Genomic DNA, 9,794 nt, shown 5'->3' on the forward strand with positions numbered 1-9,794 from the left:
TCCTACGGTCCTTACAATGCAACATCAATCCAGTGAAAGTCTTCTATTTCCCAATATCCAAATTCCTTCATGTTCCTCTCCTAGAGACGATCATCAGTCTTCGTCTAGTTTTATTGAACGAGATCCAGGAAAAAGAAAACAGATATATGAATATCATGTTAATGTACGAGATGAGATAAGACGTTCATATCTAAATATGGGGCCTTATCAACCAGATATGTTGGAGTATCCAGGTACAAAATTTGGAAGCCAGAATCGTCGTTTTCAAAAAAATTGGTTTCAAAAATTTTATTGGTTGGAGTATTCGCCTTCAACAAATAAGACATATTGTTTCTATTGTTTTCTTTTCCTGAATGATGTTAATTCATCTAATATCTCGGCATTGGTCAATGAAGGATTTGACAATTGGAAAAGGGTAAACCAAGGAAAAACATGTGCTTTTCTTGCCCATATTGGTTCTGCAGCTTCTTCACCTCATACTATGTGTGAGAGAAGGGCTGAAAATTTGATGAGACCCTCACAACATATTGATAAAGTGATGCATGCACAATCTAAAGAGGAAAAAGAGAAAAATCGTCTGCGTTTGAGCACCTCAATTGTAGCTGTTCGTTGGCTAGCACTTCAAGGTTGTGTTTTTAGAGGTAACGATGAATCTCTATCTTCATCTAATCGTGGAAATTTTCTTGAATTGGTGAAGGCTTTTGCAAAAATGAATATAGAAATTGATGAAGTTGTGCTTGAGAATGCTCCAAAAAATGCCCAATATATCGCTCCAGAAATTCAGAAAGAGATTTTACATATTATGGCCAATAGAGTACGACAGATGGTTCGTGAAGAAGTTGGAGATAAATACTTCTGTATTCTTGTTGATGAAGCCCGAGATATATCTAAACGAGAGCAAATGGCCATTATATTGAGGTTTGTGAACAATCATGGGATTTTGACAGAAAGATTTTTTGCCATCAAAAGTGTTAGTGACACTACCTCAATGAATTTGAAAAATGAGATATCAAATGTTCTTGTTCATCATGATCTCCATGTTAAGAAAATCAGAGGTCAAGGATATGATGGTGCTAGCAATATGCGTGGAGCGTGGAATGGACTTCAAGCATTATTTCTCAAAGATTGTCCCTATGCATACTATGTCCACTGTTTTGCACATCGTTTACAACTGACATTGATTTCTGCAGCTAAGGATGTTAGTATTATTTGAGAATTCTTTTCTCATTTGGACAATATTGTTAATATTGTCACTTCTTCTACTAAGCGCATTGCTGAATTACATACTGCACAGAGAAATGAAATTGAGTATATGTTGTCAATTGGAGAAAACGTGATTCTGGAAGTGGTGCAAACCAGATTGGTAATTTGCAACGAGCAGGAGCTACTCGTTGGAGTTCTCACTATGATTCGGTAAAAAGCTTGATAGGTATGTACACTGCAACTTGCAAAGTTTTTGAAGTTCTCAGTGATTATTCTCCAAATGGAAGAGTTAAGGCTGAAGTTCGGGGGATTTACAGAAACATGGCAAGCTTTGAATCTGTGTTTATTTTGCACTTAATGCATAAAATTATGAGAACAACAGATACTCTTTGTCAAATTCTTCAAAGAAAATCTCAAGACATTTTGACTGCTATCACATTTGTCACTACTACCAAAACTTACCTTCAAGAATTTAGAGAATGTGGGTGGAATGAATTTCTTCAGGAAGTTAAAGTTTTATGCTCAAGAAATGAAATTGATGTACCTGACCTTGATTGTCTATATAAGATTGGACGTTCCTGTCGGCAAACTACAATAGAACATCATTACCACTTTGATGTTTTTAATGCAGCAATAGATTTCATTTTGATGGAGTTAAATACTCGGTTCAATGAGTCATCGGTGGAACTTCTTTCTCTTAGTACAGCTTTAGATCCTAAAAATTCATTTGACTCATTTAACAGTGATGATATTTGCAAGCTTGCGAAGAAGTTTTATCCTGGAGATTTCACAGATCAAGAAATTGTTGCTTTGGAGTATGAATTGATACATTATAAACTTTATGTGATGCAGAATTTAAAGGTTTCTACACTTTTTGAGTTGTGTCAGCAATTGACCGAGAGTGAACGGTCAAGTGTTTATGTTATGTTGACTAGATTGATTCATCTTGTTTTGACATTACCTGTGTCTACTGCCACTATTGAGCGGGCTTTTTCAGCAATGAAGCATGTGAAGACGGCACTTCGCAATAAAATGGAGGATAACTTTCTTGCCGATTGTTTGACACTCTATATTGAACGAGATCTAGCTAAACATATTGATGTAAATTCTATTATTGATGAATTTTATGTTTTAAAATCTCGTAGGGCACAAATTCGTTGAACGATATAATGTAAATTTTTTTTTAATAATATATAACTTATCATATTGACTTCAAGCCCCCCCCCCAACTCTTAATTCCTGAATCCGTCCCTGAATGTGGGGGCAATGTCCCAGCAACGTCCAGGATCCGGAAAACTGGGAGCCTGCAGGAAATCTAACTTAGTTATTTATTTGAACGCGTCAGCTACCTATGCTAGTGCTATATTAGAACACAGCTGAAAAAATTTGTAAAATCAAGCAACTCCATATATTTGGAACCAAGGAAATCAATTATAAATCAGATTTGGAATAATGTATCACGAGAAACAAACATCAGTGTTAACCCACTAAACACTAATATTCAAATCACATGCACAGCAAATCCGATTGATTTAAATTACACAATGGGAACAAATGAAAATATCCCTTCAAAAATTACGACTGTTGCTCCATTGAGCAAAGGCCCATAAGTCCAGTAATCCATCCACAGTCAGCTGTACACCTAAACAAAGCACTTATAGCCCAGACATATAACCATCATTGACATTGACCAGTGATGTCACAAATCAAAATGCTAATAAAATTTTGAGTTTGGCCATACCAATAAACATCTGAAGGTTTATAGTCAAAAGCAAATTTAAATGGGGTTGCTGTATACACCATGTATCCTCCAGTTATGTGCAGGACACCCTTGCAAATAAACCAAAGCAACTTTCTTGAATAACTTGAAACAAAACGTGTAGAAGTTTCCGTCATGCCGAATTCCTCATACCTTGGGATTCCCAGTGCTCTGCCGCTGGTATAGAGCAAGAAAATCGGATCATCTGCGTCGACCCATTCCACATCACAAGTATCTGAATATTTAGGAATAACGTCATGGTAGATATGGGAAGGAAAGACGGGATGAGTTAGAGTTGAAAAGCAGAAACATATGAATAAAAATCTCAACTATGCCGCTCCATTATTAAAACTCAAATATTAAGAGGGGTAAGATGGTGCAGCCACAGATGTTCAATAGTTCTTTTTAAGTGCGCTATACTCAGTCAGATCTTCGGAACACATCCCGAAATTTGTTACTACCCCAAAGACCGTGTTAATTTCAGTTTAAATTCTGCAGTGTTCACACGGGCAACCGAAGAAGAAAGTTAAGGATGTTGCCAATTGAACTAGAGAATTGAAGTGTAGGTATGAATGAAATATCACAATTTCCCAGATACTGAATTATTTTGTGCATGAGATCACAAGGTTGCTTTCTGAACTTTCATTTAGGTAAAACATAAAATACAACAGTATATGCATTCAACTAATTTTTTCATCAAGATGGTTTACGTGACCAAATTAGATATGCAAGCATATAACTTCTCCACTTCCTTGTTTATGTGATTCAACCTGCCACCATTTATCTCTGCCCTCTACCCAGTTATTGCTTTCCTTCTTTAAGGAAGAACCATTTTCATACGTCAAACATTTATCTGCCAGAACATACGAATAATGTATAAAAAGATTCACAAATATGTTCATCTGTCCAAAAAGTTATGCCTATATTTTCCTATAGGATATGCGGAAAAAAATCTGCTGGATAATAAATAAATTTAAATTAGGTCAGCAAAAGTAAAGCCAATATACACAAGATATAAAAAAGGTATCCTTTTAAGGTTCAGAATGAAATTGTAGAATAAATGCTTCTGATTTGCCCCTTTGAGCACCAACCAGAGAAGTATTATGTAAGAAATTCAATGATATTTTTCAATAGTCATGGAGAAACAAAAAAATCAAGCATGAAAGAGTTGCCACATAAAATGAAACAGGTTTCAACCCCCATAGTTGCGGCATTATAAAGACGAAACCTTAATTTCTTGTTGTTAGGAATCAAATAAACAATTAAATACATACGAATGAATATATCTGTTTTAAGTAGTCAATAGTGAAAAATGTCACCCTTTCCCCCTTTTTCTATTACAGACAATAATAAGAAATTTAAAATAATATCCAGATGAGTGCTAGAGCTAGAAAGTCATCACTTCAGCATACTCACCAACAACAGTACCATTGCTGGTAGATTCTGTTACCGCAGCATAGACTATGCCTTTTAGATAAATGGTCTTGGATCCTCTCCGAACAGCATGGAAGGTTATTACAATCTTTGGTTTGCAATCAATGATCCTCTGGGAAAAAGACTACGAGAAAAATCCAGCAAACAGAACCTGAACAAGCGAGCAGATCAACTTTATATTTTTCAGGAGTGGATGACCCGCACAAAAAATGAAGATATAACCAACATATTGTAGTAGAGTACCGAGTGAGCAGCCCCTTTTCGCGCATAAGCAAGCATGGCGATAGGCAATTCCATGATCATAGGCAGATAAATCAAAACAGCTTCACCCTTTCGGATGCCAACATCTTTCAAGTAATTTGCAAGCTGTTGTGATGCAAAGCAAGGGATAAAAACATAATTATTATATGAAAATCACTTTTAGAGCGATTTATAGCATAAACTATGAGAGTCAACAGGCAAAGTAATGATAAAGTGACCTGATAAACTCTCTACAGGAGTTGTTTGTATGTCAAAGTCGCGTCAACTCAAGGTTCGTTTCCTTCCTAATACATTGCAATTTTTTCACCATCTCCTGGTGCGATGTTTGCATCTAAACAATTGTAGCAGATGTTGGTAATCCCACCATTGAACCACTAATCTCAAATAAAAGTCAAACATTTAACAAGTTTAGGAGAAGTGCAACGAAAAGCGAAAAGAAATGAGGGAAGCGAATATCTAAATGACTTCAATATTGATAGACCCCTTTCGAATGTCGACATTCTCCGAGTAGACAAATTGTTCCCATTTTTGTTTCCAGTAAAAATGGGATGCAAAGTCGTACCAAAATCCAGCAGGGTCCTCAATAGACTTTCCATACATCTCCAGATACTGCAGCACCACCTCAGCACGATTAAAAAAAAAGAAGGGATGCATGAAGCAAAGATCAAAACGACTTAAAAAAATACCTAGCCGGGGGAAGAGACATGAGCCTGCGCAGAGAAATAGTGGCAGGGGATGACCCTCTTCGGAAGCAAGCGCCTCGCCGAGGATGAGAGCATTCAATTGGGGGATCTTTGCCAGCTTTAGAGGGGAGAGTGGACGAGTGGTCATAGACTCAACGTGGCGCAACTGCTTCGAATCCATGGCCGATTGAAAGAGAGATGGTGGTAGGTGATGCGTGTGAAAGTTCAATATAAATATGGAGGGGACATGGAGATCAGCTAATCCTCCTCGTTACACTCGCAGATTTGCTATTATTATTAATTGATACTATTCCTGCATCATTATTATTACTATAACTGTAGCGGGCATGAATGGATTCCTTTTCTATCGGATATTAGCCATCCACTAAAAAAAAATATTTTCTTCGAATATTTATGGATCTCATAATCCATATCATCAATCAAATATTTCTCTACTCAAATATCTCATATTTCACAATCAAATATCTCACCAACCAAATATTTTTTAAGTCTCATTATCACTTTAATTAATATTTTATTTTAATTCAAATAAAATCATTTAACCACTTTAATTACTTTCATCTATTATTTAGTATTATATTTTTATTGAATAAAATAAATATTAATAAAATTAAAAAATTTATAACATACTATGCAAAACTAATTTACCATAAAACAATATTTATAACGTTCTTAATTGAAACCAATTGGTCGACCAAAGTTTTGGTCGACCAATGTTTTCGTGGACCCAAACTTGGTCGATCTCGGATTCCATTTAATTGTCAACTACAGGTTTTAACGCGGGAGTGCAATGCACGCACGTGTCTCAAGTCAGCGTGAAACTCACGCTGGCTTGAAGAAATAAAAAAAAATTGCAATACCCGGTTATAAATTTGTAACCGGGTATTACTCTGACACACAAATCAATGATATATAATGGTGAATATTTAGATGGAAAGAATATTTGGATGACTCACATGTATTATATCATCATTGTGGATGTCATTACTATCATTATTATGAGAAGAAGGTGGATTGCAGCAGCAAGACGCCATTCTGTTTTATTTCCTCTCCTCCAGCTATTCAAGAGTTGACCGTTTCAATATAATAATAATAATAATAATAGTCACCACTCTCAAAAGTAACTCTTCGTTCACTCCCAGCTCAAATTTACCCAGAAACAACTCAACCCATTGGGTGCAAACCAACCAAGAAACAATTTTTCTCAAGCATTATTTATTTCAAAAATAAATAAAATAAGCTCGATTTTTTATGTACTCAAATATGTCAATAGAGTAATAAATGAGTTTTCATAAATATTAGTTTTAATTTTATCGAGTGAGAAAGATTCGATGAAAATGATTATATATATTATATTAATTGTGATTGTTGAAAATAATATATTAAATGTTGAAAAATAATATTTAAAATATGTGTATTGAATATTTGAATGTTGAATATTTAAATGTTGAAAATAAGAGTTGTAAATATTGAAAATTAGTGTATGATGATGTAGGTAATGATGTATTTTATTTTTGGATTATTTGTAAAGATTTCCTATAAATAGATCTCTCATTTGTGAAGAAATTCACAATTGAGTAGAGAGAAAAATATTATAAAGTGTGCAGTTTGGTAAATTTTGAGAGTTTGAGATTTTTACTTTTTACCATAAATTTTTACTTTTCACAACACGTTATCAGCACGAAGCTCTAAAAGCCCTTCATACTTTTCCAAGCTCCAAACAGAAGAAAAAGGTAACAAAAGTAATAATATTTATTTTACTGTTATTTATTTATTGTGTATATATTTAATATATAATATAATGTTATTATTAGAAATAATAAAAATAAATTTTTCAAAAACTTGTTATAAATCATGGGAGGATGTTAAGACGACATCCCACACTCCCGGTAAGGGATACGACAAGTATAAAAGCCTATAAGATTTTTAAACAAAATAACTTATGACACATCATTATAATAATGTGATATGATATACATAATTATTTAAACATGACTAATATTATATACACCATATTAATACCATAAAATTATACAAATACATACATTTATTTTTTTGTACACCAACGGTAACAAAACGGCTAGTTTTTGCCCTATAAATATGATCTCACAAACTCTTTCAATCACTCCAACTTTCTTGTATTCTCTAAAAATTATTCTTCATCAAATTTTTCGAAGAAAAAAGAAGATGACTTTCTCAAGGTTATTTTTAATTATTTTGGTTATCATACTCACGAGTCTTTTATTTATCGGAGAATATCCTCCTCGTGTGTTTTCTTTATTTTTACAAATGCTTGTAATTGTTGTTTATCCATTACTTTTTATTGCAATATTCATTAACTAATAAAATGCATCGTAATTTTTTAGTACCACCATGTCAAATTTGACAAAGCTCGAATTTGTTGCGCTCGACATCACGGGAAAAAATTATATGCCATGGACTCTCGATGTAGAAATGCATCTTGAGTCATTGGGTCTAAGCGAGACCATTAAAGAAAATGGTATATCTTCATCACAAGAAAAAGCAAAAGCTATAATATTTTTGCTTCGACATCTCGATGAAGGTTTAAAATGTGAATATCTCATCGAAAAAGATCTCATGGCTCTGTGGAAAGGACTGAAAGAAAGATTTGAACATATAAGGGAAGTTATACTTCCGACCGCCCGTGATGAATGGAATATGTTAAGATTCCAAGATTTTAAGAAAGTCAGTGATTATAATTCAGCGATGTATCGAATAATCTCGCAGCTAAAATTTTGTGGACATGAGGTTACAGAATCGGAAATGCTTGAAAAAATATTTTCAACGTTTCACGCATCAAATATAACTTTACAGCAACAATATAGAGTATGTGGATTTGCGAGATATTCTGAACTCATCGCCTGTCTTCTTGTGGCGGAAAAGAACAATGAGCTATTATTGAGAAATCATCAGTCTCGACCCACTGGATCAACAGCATTTTCAGAAGTAAATGCTGTGAGTAAAAATGAATTTAAACCTGGAAACCAAAATCAAATTCAAAGACAAGGTTTTGGTCGAGGTCGAGGTCGAGGACGTGATCGTGGTCGTGGACGTGGAATTGGCCGTGGTCGTGGTCGTGGTCGTGGTCGAGGCCGTGGTTTTGAAAACAATAGAGATAGTTATTTCTATAACTCATCCCAAAAGGGCGTCACGAACCACCCACAGAAAAGGCATCATGAGAACATGAGTGTTAATGAAAATCACTCGAAAAGATTTGAAAGTTCTTGTTTCAGATGCGGCACTCCAGGACATTGGTCTCGTATTTGTCGAGCCCCTGAGCACCTTTGCAAGCTCTATAAAGAATCGATAAAGGGGAAAGAAAAAGAGACCAACTTCACTGAACGCAGTGACCGTTTGAGTGATTTAACTCATTTTGATGCTGCTGATTTTATGAATGATTTCTCTGAAAATGATCAATATGTTGGTGGGATAGAAATTAACAATATTGATGCTACTGATTTTCTCAATGATTTCTCTGAGAATGAACAATATAATGGTAGAATATAAATGTACAATAATTTATTTTTCATGTATTCATATAATAATGTTTTATTGTACAATTATGATATGTGTTATATTAACATATGTATTGTCAGTAATCTTATTTCATTGCATTTTTTTTTTGAAGTTCAAATATGGAAAATGCTATGAGCAAAGCTGAAGTTTGCATACCCGATAGTGGTACAACGCACACTATCCTCCGAGATAAAAGATATTTCTTGGAACTAAAATCAACAAAAACAACGGTGAATACAATATCAGGTCCTGTAAACTTGATTGAAGGATGTGGTAAAGCACAATTTTTGTTATCTAATGGTACAAAATTTTTGATCAATGATGCTTTATATTCACCACAATCGAAAAGAAATTTGTTGAGTTTTAATGATATATATTCCCATGGTATGATACTCAAACAATGAATGAAGGGAATGAGAAATATATGTGTCTTATCACATATAAATCAGGGAAGAAATATGTGATTGAAAAACTATCAATGCTCCCTACTGGATTGCATTATACACATATAAGTCATATTGAATCAAACATGATAGTAGATAATTTTTCAATATTAACCAATTGGCATGATCGATTAGGACATCCTGGTTCAACAATGATGCGAAGAATTATAGAAAATACACATGGTCATCCACTGAAAGACCAGAAGATCTTTCAAAATAATAAGTTTCAATGTAAAGCATGTTCTCTTGGAAAACTTATTATAAGACCATCGCCAGCCAAAATTCAAACTGAATCACCAATGTTTCTTGAACGTATTCAGGGTGATATTTGTGGACCAATCCATCCACAATGTGGACCATTCAGATACTTTATGGTATTAATTGATGCCTCCAGCAGATGATCACATGTATGTTTATTGTCAACTCGAAATGTTGCATTTGCAAGATTACTTG

General features: G+C 34.3%; 1 pseudogene; it reads right to left on the minus strand.

Annotated features, from left to right (window-relative positions):
* Window positions 1-2,361: 2,361 nt before the first annotated feature.
* Window positions 2,362-5,657, minus strand: LOC142527395 (acetyl-coenzyme A synthetase, chloroplastic/glyoxysomal-like; annotated as a pseudogene).
* Window positions 5,658-9,794: the final 4,137 nt, after the last annotated feature.

The sequence above is a fragment of the Primulina tabacum genome, chromosome 1 (assembly GCF_025594145.1).
Source record: "Primulina tabacum isolate GXHZ01 chromosome 1, ASM2559414v2, whole genome shotgun sequence".
NCBI classification, from domain to species: Eukaryota; Viridiplantae; Streptophyta; class Magnoliopsida; order Lamiales; family Gesneriaceae; genus Primulina; species Primulina tabacum.